This window comes from Mus caroli, chromosome 10, assembly GCF_900094665.2.
Source record: "Mus caroli chromosome 10, CAROLI_EIJ_v1.1, whole genome shotgun sequence".
NCBI classification, from domain to species: domain Eukaryota; kingdom Metazoa; phylum Chordata; class Mammalia; order Rodentia; family Muridae; genus Mus; species Mus caroli.
This window is the reverse complement of record NC_034579.1, coordinates 69,519,539-69,537,272: the sequence shown is the minus strand read 5'-3', so window position 1 is coordinate 69,537,272 and position 17,734 is coordinate 69,519,539. Positions and strand designations below refer to the sequence as shown.

Sequence of the window (17,734 nt, the reverse complement as noted above, 5' to 3'; positions counted from 1 at the left end):
AAGTACCACCTCCTATTCCTGACACTCAGGTCAACTATAGTTTGAGGCTCTGTACTCTACCCCAGAGCTACCCCTCTGTCTATGTGTTTGGTTTGGAAGGACACAGCCCTCATAGGCACTGCACTGCCCACTGCCATGGGGCTTTATGGGACCTCTTGTCTCTCTTGCCACCATCCTGAAACCTAAAGCGGATGGTCTTGTGGCTCCATTATACAAATGCATAGGCAGAGAACTGAGTTTCCTGATTCGTAAGTCAGGAATCAATCACCAATGTGGGAGCCATGAGAAAACAAAGAGAAGTGAGAGACACCAAGAGATTTAGTACAAAGAACCTCCTGATGGGATGATAGGAAGCCTGGTGACACAAGCCTGAGACCCACAGGGGAGGCCACCAGGAAGGGCAGGCAGGCTGGTGCACTTGGGCACTGTTGTGATCGGCCCTACATATAGATTAATGGTGGCATGTGGAAAGCCGCTCCCACATTCGCCATTACAAGATGGCACATGAGCTGGGTGTTTGAACAAGTAAAAAGGCTTACTGCACATGTCTCTGGATAGTCCCTGTCCGCGAGGACATACATCCGTTAAGTACGTTATCTTGTCCATTTGGAAATGGCCCTGTGAGGATGCGCCACATCAGAGGCGGGACAAAAATTCTATATAAGGCACAGGGCTGGGTTCCTCAGAGTCTTCACATCTGTGTGTAAGCTTATGCTCTCCCTCTCAAGATGCATTAAAGCTTGGCTGCAGAAGGATCCTACTTGTGTGCCGTGTCGTTCTTGCTGGTCGAGTCGGACGCGCGCAAGAGTGGCACCCATCATGCTATGGGCAACCATTTCTATGTTTATCATAGTAAACAGAGTCATTGATGTCTTTAAACCAAATCAAATGGAAAAAATTCCAGAAATCCAGACCCAGAGAGGAAAACTCATCCCCTAAGCTTCTGTTCCTTTGGGATCACATATGGCAACAAAGCCTGTATCAATTAGGCCTCGCCAGTGGCAGGACTCACAGGCGACATGTTAGGAGATGTTATGAGGATGTGAAGAGAGTGGGGAAGGGGGACTGCCTAGGTCAGTCTAATAGTTCCAGGGAGAGCCAGGCTGTCTCAGTAGTATCAGGGAGGCAGGTTGAACTTCTCACCAGGGCTGGAACTGCTGTCTATACAGTTCCTTCCTCTCCACAGAAGCCACGGGAATTCCCATCCAGGTTTTATGGCATGATCTCACTCAAGTCACTGGCTATAAACTCCAATAGTGTTTGTAAGATACCTTTGCACAAAGCTGCCGGCATGGGTTATGTTTGATATCAACTTAGGAGATTTAGAAATGACGTGGGAATAAACCTGCCTGCGAACCTGTGAGAAAATGTTTGAAGCAATTGGGGTGGGAAGACCAAGCCTGAGTATCAGCAGGGCCATTCCATGGGCTGGGGTTACAGACTGAATAACAAAAAGCAAGCAAACTAGCCCCTAGAATCCATCACCAACTCCTTCCTCTTGTGGGCAAAAGGTAACCAGCTACCATCTTGATTTCTCTGCTGTGGTAGACTTTGTCCTAGAACCATGAGCAACTTTCACCTCCTTCCTTAAGTCAGGAAGCTTTGTGACAGTGATGGTAAAAGTAGCTGTCACACAGAGCATGGTGCCTGTGCCTCAAGTCCCAGCTAAGCAAGGATGACCAAGGGAAGTTTAAGACCAGCCCGGACAAACTAGTGACAGCTAGAGCTGTCTCAACCTTCTCTGTCCTAGATCTTTTCTTACACATACCTAGGTCTGTGCCTAACTGAAGAATTTGAGACTGTAACCAAGGTGGGGTTGCATCAAAAGAACATCCCACCTGCCCATAGCCATGCTGTGTCCCCTGGCTGGTTTTTGTTATCAGCTCAACACACTTGGGAAGAGGGAACCTCAACTGAAGAACTGACTCCCTCTGGTGGGCTTGTCTGTGGGACATTTTCTTAATTGCTAATTGCTATAGGAAGGCTCTGCCCTGTGAGTGGTGCCACGGATGGGCAGGTCAGCCTGGGCTACACACAAACACACACAAAGGAACTGAGCAAGGCATAGGGAGCAAGCCAGTAAGCAGCATTCCTCCATGGCCTCTGCTTTAGTTTCTGCCCTCACGTTCCCACCTCCAGCACCTGCCCTGGTTTCTCTCCGTGATGGGCTATAATTTAAACACCAAATAAATCTTTCCCTCCCCTTAGTTTTTTCTTTTTAACAGTCAGTGTTTTATCACGTGGCATCAGTAAATCCAAAGCAGAACACTGTGGTCTCCGTGACTCTCCATATCCCCCACCCCCGACCCCCAGCACGCGGTCTCTCCAAAACTGACCCTCAAAAGGCTGTCACCAGCTGGGCGTGGTGGCGCACGCCTTTAATCCCAGCACTCGGGAGGCAGAGGCAGGCGGATTTCTGAGTTCGAGGCCAGCCTGGTCTACAAAGTGAGTTTCAGGACAGTCAGGGCTACACAGAGAAATCCTATCTCGAAAAACAAACAAACAAACAAACAAACAAACACAAAACAAAACAAAACAAAACAACCCCCAAAAACAAAACAAACAAACAAAAACCCCAAAACAACAAAAAAAGGGGGGCTGGCACCTCAGCACTGGAAAATTGGTATATCTTTTAAGTTATTTTATTGGGTTTTTATACTTTTACTTCCAACCCTTATTCTACCTGAATTCCTTCCAACCCCACAAAACTAGGTAGGGGAGAAAGAAGATGTCATGGTTTAAATATGCTTGGCCTAGGGAGTGGCACTACTTGGAGGTGTGGCATTGTTGGAGTAGGTGTGTCACTGTGGGAATGGGCTTTAAGACACTCATCCTAGCTGCCTGGAAGCAAGTATTCTACTAGCAGCCTTCAGATGAAGATGTAGAACTCTCAGCTCCTCCTGCACCATGCCTGCCTGGATGCTGCCATACTCATGCCTTGATGATAATGGACTGAACCTCTGAACCTGTAAGCCAGCCCCAATTAAATGTTGTCCTTATGAGAGTTGCCTTGGTCATGGTGTCTGCTCACAGCAGTAAACCCTCACTAAGACAGAAGGTTAGAGAGGAAAGGGGACATAAGACCTCTCCAGGCTACTTCCTACAGACTGGGGAAGCTGGGTTCCTTGGGGCAAGTCCAATCTTGGTTTTCAGAAGATCCCAGCAACCTAACAACCCAGCAATAGCAATGGCAAATGCAACAGCAGCTGCCTTGGAGCACCCCCACCCCCCTCCAGGTTCTCTAAAGTTCCTAGAATTAAACTATCTGCAGTTAGAAAAGATCACTAGTGTACGAGGCAAATCATAATTACCCAGTGTGAACCAGCCACTTATTCCACACCTGGGATTAAAACAAAAACATTCGCATAACTTGATTTTTAAAGAAACCCAAACTTTCACTACACTGGAGTGTCCCACGTGTCTAATTTCAAACCCATAAGCAAAAGCAACATTTAGGGATTTCTTAAATAGAGGTAGAATTTGTATAACAACTGAAACACTTCAAATATACAGCTATACTTAATAAATGTCCAAGGTTGTTGAACCACCCCAGAGTATTTCCAACACCTTAGAAGGAAGCAAATTACTAATTTTTAGCAGCTCACTTTCCTAGTAAGCCTGACTCCTTCTTGGGTATTAGAAAACTCCTTAAAAATCACACACTGGGGGCTAGAGAGATGGCTCAGTGGTTAAGAGCACTGACTGCTCTTCCTAGAGGTCCTGAGTTCAATTCCCAGCAACCACATGGTGGCTCACAACCACCTGTAATGGGATCTGATGCCCTCTTCTGGTGTGTCTGAAGACAGCTACCATGTACTCATATAAATAAAATAGACAAATCTTTTTTGTTTTTTTAAATCACACACTGGGGCATGATATGTACTCACACCTAACTGGCTTAGGAAGACAGAGCCTGGAGCCAGGTTCTCCTTCATGACTGTAGGGCTATAGTTGGGTTTGGCAGCTTCAGCAAGCTCCAAGACAAACATCTCAAATCTGCATACACACACACACACACACACACACACACACACACACACACACACACGAGAACATGCACACATGTGCTGGGCGTGGTGGTACACACCTTTAATCCCAGCACTCAGGAATCAGAGGCAGCCAGATCTCTTTGAGTTCAAGGCTAGCCTGGTCTACAAACAAGTTCTAAGCCAGCCAGGAATCACCCAGTAAGACCCTGTCTCAAAACACAAACACAAAACTCAAAGCAAACCAACTGCAAACACAGCTAATTTTAAAAAAGCTTTTTATTGGGGCTCTTTTATTTCTATCACCTTCCCAACCCTTATTCCTCCCAACCCCCTAGCACTGGGTAGGAGAGAGAGAAGGCTAGAGGGGAATGAGTTACTTCCTGCTGATTAGGGGCATCGTGTTCCTCGGGGAAGTCCAGTCCTTCCTGCTGTCTGGGAACCAGTTTTGAACCACGCTGTTTGAGGTGTCTGGCTGTTTGAGGTGTCTGACTGTTTGAGGTGTCTGGCTGTTTTTCTGGGTATTGCTGGGACTACAGCGAGTCTTCCTTTCCCTGGAGCAAGTTCAAATTGTGTTGCTGACATTGGCAGTGCAGATTTCTAAAAATATCTGTGATGTGGAACAATTTGGCTTTCCCTTAGACTTGTTAGGGGAGGAGGGTATTAGCCAGGGCCAGTTAGGGCCAGTTAGGGCCAGCCAGGTAGCTGTTCTGATAAACACATCAATTCCCGCTGTACCTTGCCTAAACCAGTCATGGCTCTCCCTTTTTGGGAAGTTGCTGTGATGGATGGCTTGGTCAGAGTACATGCCCCTTTTTATGAAGCAAACTCTCTCAAATAGAGAAGAGATTGGGGTCCTATACTGCCAATCTCTCCACCTTTATTAAGGAATTCTGGTATATAAACCAGCCTTAAAATTTCACCTTCCATGAGGTCCATATGGTCTTTACAAACAGTCTCCCTGAGGAACGCAGGCAAGTCTGGAATCAGGCAGACCCCCAGATCAATGCAGATGAAATTCTCCAAACTGATGCTGCCCACCCCACGGATTGAGGCTGTTTCCAGCCAGGACCCTGGATGGGATTACAATACCCCAGGGGACATTTGAGCTAGGGATCAATTTATAATTTGTCTCCTATCCAGAATTCATAAGGCCCTTAAGGTGGTAAATAATGAAAAAATCTGCGAGGTCATCCAGTACAAACAAGAAAACCTGTCTCAACTCCCAGCGTGCCTTACAAAGGGCCTCTTATATATAACATTCTGGATCCCGAGACTCCAGAATAGAAGACAACTCCTTATGACCTACCTCTTCTCTCAGAGCTCCCTTGATATTAGGGCCAAACTTAAACTTCTAGAGAAAGGACCCCTGACTTTACAGGCAGATGTCTTAACTGTTGCCTTTAAGGTATACCATGGGAGAGATGAAAAAGTTCAAAAACAAAAGTACCTGATGCTGAGGCCTTTCAGCCAGCCTCAGCAACTGCCCAGGTTCCTGGGACTCCCCCAGAGCCAAAGAGTCTCCAAGGTCCCAATTGTGGTCAGGAAGTCACAGGGCTGGGCCTGTCCGAGGTCTCATAAGCCATTTCGGCATTGTCAAAGTGCCATCAATAGGGACATCGGGCTACTGACTGTCCTCATGTCCCTGGAGGTATAAGGACATCAGACCCAGAAGCCTCTCCAGCTGATCTCCCAGATCCAGGCCATGGATAATTGAAGGGGCCCAACCTCCTTTGGTCCAGCCACCACTAACTCTGGCAGGGAGCCTTATGCAGTCATCACAGTATGAGAGTGTCCAATCTCCTTCCTTCTGGATGCGGGGGGCCACCTACTCAATCCTGATGGAGTTCTAGGGACTCACCTCTCCTTTCTATGGGAATGTCTATTTCTCTTGCTCCCCATATCTGCTTGACCCTAGCCTTGACAGCCATTTTTTCTCATCCTTCTCCTCCAAACCACACAACCTGACACACCCTTTCCCTTACCAGCCTCCCTGGTGGATCCCCAGGTATGGGACACCCTCTAGCCAAACACCATTCTCCTTTCATCATTATGATTACAAAATCCCAGCAAATATATCACCTGGGCTCAATACTCCCCCTCTCTCACCCCACAGCCTCAGAGGACTTAATCCCCTTATCTCTGATCGTTCTCCTTTATACTCCCATACTTGCAGTTAAGAAGCCCAATGGAACCTATCACTTGGTTCAGGATCTCCGACATATTAACTTGGTAGTGGTGCCTCTTCACCCTGTGGTCCCAAAACCCTATTCTCTTCTCTCTACCATCCCCTCAGATCAAAGTCTCCCAAGAACTTCTGCCATTGGCTCTCCTGAGACTGAGGGCCTTCCCAGAGAAACCTCTATCCCTTGTTTTGAGCTCAAGTATGGACAGCTGGTCCTGCCTCCTGGCCCCCCTGTCTCAGTTGTCACCTCTCCCTGATCACCTCCTTACTCCTTTGTTAAGCTCACTATTTTCGCATGCTCTGTTGGAACTACACCCACTACTGCCTGCCTCAGTGTCACCCTTGACTCCCTTTCCTCCTCAATCCACATTGAGGACTTGGTCCTCCTCCCTACTTTTGATCACAACCCCCTTCCTCTTTCTTCTTAAATGGAGAAAGATTCATCCTTACTACCCCAAGGTCATCCTTACTACCCCAAGGTCATCCTTACTACCCCAACTGTCTCTAAACTTGATGGCTTCCCTCACTGGACTCTCCTGTGAGAATTCTACTTCAAGGTAGTCTGGTGGATGCCATAAAGGAGGAGCTGTGGTGGGTGTGATGGTTTGTATATGCTCGGCCCTGGGAGTAGCACTTTTAGAAGGTGTGGCCTTGTTGGAATAGATGTGTCACTGTGGGCATGGCCTTTAAGACACTCATCCTAGCTGCCTGAAAGCCAGTCTTCCACTAGCAGCCTTCAGATGAAGATGTAGAACTCCCAGCTCCTCCTGCACCATGCCTGCCTGGAAGCTGCCATGTTCCCTGCCTTGATGATAATGGACTAAACCTCTGAACCTGTAAGCCAGCCCCAATTAAATGTTGTCCTTATAAGAGTTGCCTTGGTCATGGTGTCTGCTCACATCAGTAAAACCCTGACTAAGAAAGTGGGCAAGTGAGATTTCTGGAGACGGTTGACCAGTTTGCACAGCTACAAAGGATGTACCTCGGAGAGGCAGTCCTGAGGGATTCATCTCTGGATTACTTCTTTTTTTTTTGTTTTTTTTGTTTTTGTTTTTGCTTTTTTTTTTTGTTTTGTTTTTGTTTTTGTTTTTTTTGTTTTTGTTTTTTGTTTTTTTCAGGCAGGCCTGAGCAATCTTTATTCTGCAGAGGAAATGACCACAGATCCATACACCGTGTCAGGACAAGGGGAGCCAGCCTTTCAGGGGTGGGGCAGGTCCTGGCAGGAGGCAAAGCCTCAGGTGGATGAGGGGCAAGATGGGCAGACAGGCAAGGACCTAACAAAATGACAAACCCCACAGAGCAGGGATGCTGCTCCCCACCCACTCCCAACCCAGCCAGCACCCAAAAGAGCAACCCTAACATGATTGGCCCAGGACCTACCCAGGATGTGGTAGGCTGGCTGGTGGCCCCTACCTGGGGGGAGGGGGTGTCACATCTCTGCCTAATCCACTGGGGACTGAAATAGCTTAGTTTAGGAGCCAGGACCTCCCTGGGGAGAATCTGACCAGAACTCCCAGCCACCCCCAACCCTTCCTCTTGACTCAGAAGCCAAAGGTTTCTTGGGAGGCATAGACCATGTAGAGGAATCCGTCTTCATCCTTCTCCTGTTCATAAATGTCAGCGATGGATCTGGAGACGCTCACTATGCTGTGCTGGTTGACCAGCAGGAAGAAGGCCTGCGTGGGGTTGAGTTGCAGGCGGCGCCGGATAATCTTGACCAACTCGCTCATGTTAACATGGTCTGGGACCAGAAACTTGGTCTTATCCAGGACAGGCAGCTGCTTCTCACCCTTGGGAGTCCTTACCGGGATCTCACTGGGGTGCTGGTCACGGATCTGCTGCACCTCCTTACAGCAAAGCTGCACGGGCCCGGCGGGGCACGCAGCCGGGGGCTCCGGGGCTCGAGCTCAAGGGATGCGGGGGCTCCCGCTTCTGGATTACTTCTTGATGCTGCTGCTGCTCCATCTCATGTCTGTCATTGCTCTCGTCCTCATACATCTGGCATGGTGTGGTTGGGCATGGAGAGCGCCTTACTGCCTATAGTCTGGTGTGATGGCTTCTTGGGCTTCTTGGTCAGTTTTCCTGCAGATCAATATGAAGGTGAACTTTGGTGAAATAATTTTATTTTGATGAAGCAATGATTTTTACAGAATTCGTGATTTGATTTAAGTAGTTTTGGGAAGTTAGGGTAGTTTATAGAAAGTTTAAGGGATGGTTTACATTGTTTTGCCAAAAAGATATAATAAAATTAGAATTAGAGTAGAACATGCCCCTTCCCTTGTAGAATATCAAAGGCTACATAGGATAGAAAGGTGCACCGTGAGCTTCCATGCATTATAAGCATGCAATTGTACTTGGAAGAGAAAAATAGGCTTGGGACAACACTCAAAGAAAACACTCATTCTAGGTTAGGTCTGAGTTCCTGGATCTTGCGATTTAGGAATGTGGACATAGGTTTCAGAGTGGACCACAAAAAAGACAGGGTTATGAATAAAGAGTAGATTATTCTACTGTCAGTATGAGAATAGACAATAGATAATTAGCCAGTTTAGTTGAACAAGACTTCAAAAATAAGACATGTTGCAGGATATCTGATCACATCGTGAACCCTAAGATTGTGTTATTTACTGGAAGAAGAAAAAACTGTTTCTAGTTGTGGTGTGACTCAGCCATAGCATAGACCTTTAATCCAAGAGGTTTCTGTTTATCATAAGAAAGATTATATAAAGTTAACCATAGGTCAAGAGGTGGAGCAAGCATCTAGTTGACAGGAAGTGAACATAGGAAAAAAATCATAAAGAGCAAGAGGAAGTCAAGAGGATGGGTAGAGAAATGCACAGGAAGTAGAAGAGGGGGGCATTCATTTTGAGGTTTTTGAGACAGTGTGAAGAGCTTCCTATTGGGATGTCGGCTGAGGAGGAAGGTCAGCTGGGTAATTTTTTTTTTTTTTTGCTTCTCTGAGTTAGCAGGCTTTCAAACCCAGCATCTGGCTCCCAAGTCTGTCTTGGTAAAAGCAAACATTTGAGATTTTATGAAGAACAACATTTGGCACTACAATGTGTGGCACGACCACATGGACGAAGAAATCATGCCAGCTGCAGACAAACTGAGAAGCCATCAGATTTGGTTAAGGCACCTGGGAGTCCTCAGAGAGAGAGAGAGTTAAGGATGGGAAATACCGTAATACAATGCACTAGGGACCCTGCTACTGCTGCTCCAGATGGCTTGAAAAATATAAGCAGAAAATGAAAAGATAGCTTCTTAATTGAGATTGACATAATACTGATTATAATTACTATCAGTCTGGTAGCTCAGATTCTACCCTTAATGGCCATAGTGGGTTTTGTTTGTGTCAGATATGATAAGTGGTTCTTACTCTCTCTCTTCTCTTGCCCCTTACCCTCTTCCCCCTCTCTACCCACTCCCTTCCCTCCATGTGCTCATGGCTGGCCTCTACTCTCTCTCTCACTCCCCCCCTGCCTTTCTCTCAACTCCTCTCCCCATGCCCTGAATAAACCCTATTTTATACTAAAATAATAGAATAAGTGAATTGATAAGAGACAAGCCTTAGAAAGACTTAAAGGTGAAAATAAGAAAATTACTCAGACACAGAGGAATTTAGACAAGGACCTACCATGCCACCAAATAATGAAACTGAAGAGAAGAAGCCCAAGGTTGTTTGAAAACCAACCTTTAGTTCATCCAGTTACTATGTAAGGCTTACCAGCAAATGATAGATGCCCCCAAGGTTATGAAGAAATTAAAGAAAATCCTATGGATGTATTAGATTTGAGAAGATTCAAGGAAGTGACCATTTCATATGTGTTCACCATATGTGAAGCAGATAGTAATTCATGGGCAGTTTTACACCCAGTTTTACACCCAGTTTTACTGGGTGTAGTAACCTGGGCTGGCATTTGTGGTTTCTTAGAGTCAGCAAGACAGTCCAAACCCCTTCTGGCTTTTAATCTCAATCAATCTCTCTCTCTCTCTCTCTCTCTCTCTCTCTTTCTCTCTCTCACTCTGTATGTATGTATGTATGTATGTAAGGTTGTTGAAGCTTTTCTCCATCCACCGAATATGTCTGTCTGTCTATATGTACATACATATCTATATCCATGTGTGTGTATATATGTGTAAAGTTGTTGGAGCCTACTTTGCTTCATCCAGTGTGTGTGTGTGTGTGTGTGTGTGTGTGTGTGTGTGTGTGTGTGTGATCACTGGCCACATCAGTGGAAGCCTGAAGTGGAGGTTTCTGGTTGTGTCATGTGATGCAAACTCCCTTGATGTTTTGCTGAGGCAAGACCTATGAGAGGATATGTGATATTTGGAGAGAGTATAAGTAGGACTCAATAGACAGAGACAGGGCACTTGTATAGCTAGCCTTGCAACACTTCATTGGTCTCTGATCTTCGCTTCATTGAGAAAGGCATGGCAGAGAACTCCTGGCATTCTGCCTGGTCCTGGTTGCTCCCACTGACTCGTGCTGATTAGGTAGAGGCCTGGTGGTTTTAAGCATTTGAGAACCCTTATAAAAGTAGGTTTTAAAAAATCTAAGCCTACAGGAGCCCAGATAGCCTCTATCAGTGGCAGTTTCCCTGGTTCCTATCAGTAGCAGTTTAAGCCAGTTGCCACCAACACTGGTCTCCTTTCTTTTCTCTAGTCTCCTGCTACCATCAGTCGCATCGGCTCATGCCTGGTGCCATCAACACCAGCTTCCCCCTCCTCCCTTTCTCTTTTTAATTGCACCCACATTCGTTAACAGAAACATTACTAAAGCTTAAATTACACATCAAAGCCCACATATTGGTAGTGGGAGACTTCAACACTCTACTCTCACCGGTGGACAGGTCATCAAGAGAGAAACTAAACAGAGAAATAATGAGACTGACAGCAGTATGAATCAAATGTACCTAACAGATGTCTACGGAACATTACACCCAAACACAAAAGCATATACCTTCTTCTCAGCGCATAGTTGGTCACAAAACAAGCCTCAACAGGTATGACAAAGTTGAAATAACCCTTTATATCTTGTCAGACTGCCATGGATTAACACTGGAATTCAGCAGCAACAGAAACAACATAAAGCCTACAATCTCATGGAAACTGAACAACTCTCTACTAAAAGACTATTAGGTGAGGGATACGAGTAGACAGAAAGGTCGCAGCATTTGGCGAATGCATGGTTTACTGATGGTTCATCATCCACTGACGGAACCAAAACTAATGGAAAATGGCAACCTATAGACGGGGGGGATGGAATGGCTGAGACTGAGGAAGGACCCACAAAATCAGTGCGGCACTATTGGCTATTAACACAAACAACCACTACAAAAGCAAAAGGAAAATATCTTCTCCAAATTCATACTGTATGTGCAAAGATATAGCTATATGGTCATCATGGAAACTGCCACTAACTGGCAGAAAAATGGCAAAGATATCTGGTCCTGGGAGGAATAAATGGAAATGGTAGAACCTAGCAAACTTAGGGAAGACATCACATTTATATAGTTCATACAGGCAAGACAGACAAAATGTCTGAAAATAATGAAATAGTGGATGAATTGGTATCTTTAATTAAGACTAGAATATTGAAATTTGCCAGGGAACAAACTCAGAATAAATCAGCAAGAATGATAGATCACCCATTCAAAAAACTTGAACGTTTATCCTAACACTAAAAAAAATAAGGGGAAATGGAGAACCAGATTAAACCAGTACAACCCTGTGAGAATATTATTCGGAACCCAATGCCAGGTGGTGGTTCACACCTTTATTCCCAGCACTTGGGAGGCAGAGGCAGGCAGATTTCTGAGTTTGAGGCCAGCCTGGTCTACAGAGTGAGTTCCAGGACAGCCAAGGGTACACAGAAACCCTGTCTCAAAACAAAACAAAACAAAATTATAATGGTTTAAATTTAAAAGCTATTTGCAAAAGGGAAGCTAAAATTAAAAGTAACTATCCTTTATGATCTAAAAATAAATACACTTAAGCCTTGAATTTATATCACTGTTCTCAGATACGCCCTTTGGCCACTGTAGTGCTACCAAATTGGTGAGGATTGTATTTGCTAACGGCAGAGAAAGATGGATGGCCATTGTCTCTTCCTCGAGGAGGAAAGTTGCTTGTATATCAACCAGTCAGGCTTCATAGTAAAAGAGAAGATCCTGCCACTCCAGGTGGATCTCCAAAAACGTAGAAAACAGCTTAATACCTCTGGCCAGTGGACCATTAACAGTCCAATATGGAATTGGACACTACCCTTCTTGTCTCTGTTTTCTCTTTTTCCTAATCAATCACACATTGACTTACAGACTTCTTGTCTAGATTTCTTCAAAAACAGATCCAAAAGATGTCTAACCAGACCTTTAATCAGATGTTATTACAGGATTACCGCCCCTCGTCTCTGAAGCCGGCAACTTCTGAGTATACCCTAACAGCGGAGATCGAACTCATCCCACGGACCGCCCGCTATGCCGCACGCAGCAGGGAGTAGTCTAGTGATAGCATCGCCCCCTTCTACCCTGGCTGTCAATATTATCAATAACAAACAAAAAAGGGAGGAATGTTGGCTAATCATGCAGAATACTCAAGCGGGAGGGAAAGGTGTCCCTGCCGTGGACTCTTTATAAACTTCATAGACTTTGTAGACGCTCAAGGCAAGAAAGTGGTCAGGCCTGAGGATCTCTAGCAGCCAGTCCCCTCCCTCAGACCTCTCTAACTGTCAAAATAGCATTTCCAGTATCTGCAACTATCACACAGCCTTCTCAAAAGGACCCTTTCCAGATTATGCTAATTTTAGGCGAAAAGGCTGAACAAAAAGCCACCAATCCCTGAGCAGGAAAACCCACCAATCACTGAGCGCCCCCAAGCTTAGGACTTGAAATCCCACCAATCGTCACCCTGGAAATCCCTACCCTGGAAAGCTCCACCCCTGAAGGAATCCTATATAAAGGTAGTGTCTGCTCAGTTCCCTGCTGTCTTCTCCTGGGAGCAGTGGCAGTCAACCCTGGATTGTCCCTCTATATTCTATAAATCTCTCTCTCTCTCTTTTTTTTTTTTTTTTCGAGACAGGGTTTCTCTTTATAGCTCTGGCTGTCCTGGAGCTCACTTTGTAGACCAGGCTGTCCTCGAACTCAGAAATCCGCCTGCCTCTGCCTCCCGAGTGCTGGGATTAAAGGCGTGCGCCACCACGCCCGGCTTATAAATCTCTTTTAAGAGATTTGCTGTCTGGTGTGACTTGCCAAGAAGCAATGAAGAGAAGAAGGGAAGAAGTGGAGCAGGGTTGAGACTCCTGAACTCCTCAGCTCAGCTGGAGACCCCCTCCCCTGGGAGCTGCAGTGCCTCTGCTGGGGAGATATCCTGTCAGAGCTGTGTGGATTCTGGGCTTCCGTGTCTTAGGATACCCTTCCATTGGATTACCTTGTCTTTGGGTGGTTCTTGGGCTTCTGAGTCCCAGGACAACTTTCCTTCATACAAGTTCTGATGAGGCAGAGAGACCAGACTTATTCCCATGTGATCCCCATATTTAGGGAACCAGGTGGCCATCCATGAAGGATCCACATGCCAGCCACAGACTCCCACAGTACACCCTTCAAGGACACAGAGGAGAGTCAGTGCTCCCTTCCTAGGCGCCCAGAGAGCAGGCACAGACTGTGGAGCAGACCCAGCCCAGAGGAAGTAGGTGGAATGGAGGACAATGAGTCCCACCAACAGGAAAGCTCTCGGTCATACCTTTCTCCAGAAGGAGATGGAAGGAAATGTGTGTCTGTGCATTATGTGCAATGCAAAGATCAACCTCTAGGTGGCAGCATCAGAACAGTCTTTCCAGATCACCCAGCCAGACCAAGAGCAGCAAGAAGCCCAAGCAATTACACTTGAAGTGGTTCTCAGACTTCCCAATGCTGCAACCCTTTAATACAGTTCCTCATGTTGTGGTGACCCACAGCCATAAAATTATTTTGTTGCTACTTCATAACTGTAATTCTACGAATGTTAAGAATCTTAATGTAAATGTCTGTGTTTTCCGATGGTCTTAGGCAACTCCTTTAAAAGGGTTGTCTGGCCCCAAGAGGGTCACGGCCCACAGATTTTGAACCACTGAGTTAAAGGGAGCACCGTGTCTGCACTCAGTGGGCAGTCAGCAAGGTTTTGTTTAATGTTCAGCAGGCCAGCGATGGGCGGGCCTTAGGAAGCCAGCAAGGAGTGTGACAGGCAAGGCAAGACCTGGGTTTTGTTCTTGGGTTTAAAATCCTGGAGCAGGGAGACACTAGGTACCCACAGTTCCCGAGGCTGGGCCTGCCTATGGAAATAACAGCTTGCCTCAAATAACTAAATCATTGGGTTCCTGACATTGTCCCAAATCAGAAAGGCTTAGTAGGAAACTAATGACTGATAGATGCTATGATAAAGGTTTAACCGATAATTAGTGTGAATCATAGAGATCAGTACTTGGAAGTTTTATGAGTTCAAAACCAGCTTGAACTACATAGTGAGTTCTAGGCCAACCTGTGCTACAGAGGCAAAATTCTGTCTCAAAAAGCAGAACAAACAAATACCACACAAAGCCAATGGAAACAGAGACAGTAAGAACAGAGTTACATAAAACACGCGTAGTTCATGGAACCCATCTGTAGGGTAGAATTAGAAACGAGACCTGTAGGGACTTGAGAGGTAGTTCAGTTGTTAAGAATGCCTACAGCATTGGTGGCACATATCTTTAATCCCAGCACTCAAGAAAGCAGAGGCAGGTGGATCTCTGAGTTCCAGGCCAGCCTGGGCTACAGAGGGAGTTCCAGGACAACAGAGAAACCCTGTCTTGAAAACCAAAACTAAATGAATGGAAGAAGCCAGTCACTTGAAAGCAAGGACAGCAGAAAGAAGAGCTTTCCAAAGGGTTTTAGCAAAACATTCAGCTTGAACATACGATCTCTTTCTCTCCTTGGGCCAGACAGGAGGACATGTGGAGTGCATGCGTGTGTGCATGTATGCATATGTGCATGCGCGTAAGGGATGGTGTGTCACTGTGGATGTGGGCTTTAAGACCCTCATCCTAGCTGCCGGGAAGCCTCTATTCTGCTAGCAGCCTTCAGATAAAGATGTAGAACTCTCAGCTCCTCCCACACCATGCCTGCCTGGATGCTGCCTGCCATGCTCCCACCTTGATGATAATGGACTGAACCTCTGAACCTGTAAGCCAGCCCCAATTAAATGGCCTTTACAAGACTTGCCTTGGCCATGGTGTCTGCTCACAGCAATGGAAACCCTAACTAAGACAGCGGGCCTCTCAGCACTGGGTATCTCTAGTCTGAGAAGAAACAGTATTAAGATTCGAGATGGCTGAAGCAATGACCACTTTAAACACGGAGCAGCTGGGAGCAACAACGCCCTGGAATCTTCCCTCAGTGGGCACCTGGCTTGAACTAGGAAGTAGTGTGTGTTTACTCAAGCCTAATCCTCGGGAGGTTTCACAGGGCTAGGAGAGGGAGAAAGGAAATGGGGCCTGGCTTCCTCTTTTCCTCTCAGCTGCTAAAAACCCAGCTGACAAATGTTTAAGAACGGGACTTTTACAGAGACGTGCTGTGGATGGCACTTTCCAGAACTAAACAGGTACCGGGATCCAACTACCAAGAACATGGTCCTTGCAATTCGACAGGAAGGTGTTGTGCATAGGAAGTCAAACCCATGGCCAGAAGTGTAGTGTATTCTCACTAAATCACCACCGGCTTTCTTAGAACATTCCAGCAAGAAACCATGTGTCATTTTCACACACACACACACACAGAGTCAGAGCTCTGACCACACACAGCAGGGACACATCTTTTTTTGGCTTCAAGGGAAGATAAAAATACATTTCACATATGACATTTGCAAGAGATCGGATAAAAATTCATGAAGAGAGAGAGAGCAGTGTGGGCCCACAAGGGGTGGAATCAGATTTCCTCCCATGGCCTCCCCACCCCTCTGAGACAGAACCTGCGCAGCAGGAGCACAGAGCACTTCTGCTGCAGACATCCTCCGTGAATTTGGAGGAATTGAATGTTAGAATCCATCCTTGCTTGCTCTTCCTCTCACGGATACCAACAGACAGCCCACTGGGACGTTGTGATTCCCAGGCTAGCCCTCTTGCTAGTGCCACCACTCTGAAGGGTACTGCACTATGCTCTTCATCCCCCCCTCCCCCCCGTGTCCTCTCAGAAAGCCAGGCTGTGAACCTTCCTCATCCTCTGATTCTCTTCAGGGACTCAGTCATGCTATCTCTCTTTGGAGCCCCAGCAATGCTGATGGCTGTCTGTCTGCTCATGCTGTTAATGACGCTAATTTCTTAGCCTCTAGTAATCCATGTTACTGTCCTGTTGAACCACCCACCCCATCCAAAACCTAACACCCAGTGCTGTATGCGGGGAGCTAAGGGCTAATCCCAGGGAAAAGATGGATAGGGTTACTTTCCAACCCCGCCTCTAGCTGGGACTTAGAAATATTTCGCTCCAGAGAACCTATAGCCCTATCGACGTTTCTCAATTTGCTGACCACGCCTAGGCCAGGATCATCACATGCTGAACAATTGTACTTCTTGAGAAATCAAGTTCAATTTAGTCTCTTGGGCATTTATATAGAGTTTGTCTCTCTGCTTCAAATGCCCACCATTCTGCCTCACCACCTGAGAACTGGCATTGACCAAACCAAAGAAAACTAAAGGCCGTCCTTGTCCTGGGGTGTGAGACACTTTCCTAGCACTCTCTGACACTGAAAATAAATCTTTTCTGCCCACTGCTTGCTATCTAAGTGGGCACTATGCTGCATATCCCCTGATGGCTCTGGTCTTCCTCTCAGAGCTCATTGTTACCGTCTTAGAGTAACTATTGCATCAATGAACACCATGACCCAAGTAAGTTGGGGAGCAAAGGGGTTTTTCGGCTTACACTTTCATAGTGATGTTCACCATAGAAGAAGTCAGGACCAGAACTCAAATATGGCAGGAACCTGGAGGCAGGAGTTAGTGGTGGCTGCAGGAAAGCACTTGGCGCGTGATGTCTCACACCATTTTGCTGGTACAGCCTACCGAGAGGCCAGCAGGCAGCAGGACTTAACGCTGACTAGGAGTCTGTGAGGGCATGGAAGGTGTTTGTAAAACATATGAAGAACATCTGAAGAGAACAAATCCCAGCATCCCTTCCATGGTACCTGGTATCAGTCAGCTGTTTGATTTTATTGACCCCTGGCAGATCTCAGCTGTCTTGTCTACCACACAGATACACAGACACACCAGCTGTGTAACAGACTGGATCAAAGAGAAGACCTACGTGCTCCTCCATCATCAGGCCCAACGGGCTGGGAAGAAATTGAGTTGGAAGCATTAGGGACTTGGAACAGGTGCACACAGTGAGCTGCATGGAACCTTTTGTATGATAGCGATCCTGTTTCCACTTAGTTACACCGGAGCCAAGACTGAATGTCTGACTTGAACTGTGACTCATCCCCTTACTCCGAAACTACCGTGGCCCCTCTGCTCCTTTTCTTTCTTTCTTTTTTTTTTTTACTTAAACATTTTTATGATAAT

The 17,734-nt window shown here is 46.3% G+C and overlaps 2 pseudogenes; one reads left to right on the top strand and one right to left on the bottom strand.

The window, feature by feature from the left end:
- Positions 1–7,712: 7,712 nt before the first annotated feature.
- On the bottom strand, positions 7,713–8,169 carry LOC110302705 (annotated as a pseudogene).
- A 9,035-nt stretch (positions 8,170–17,204) lies between these two features.
- LOC110302704 lies at positions 17,205–17,534 on the top strand (annotated as a pseudogene).
- Positions 17,535–17,734: the final 200 nt, after the last annotated feature.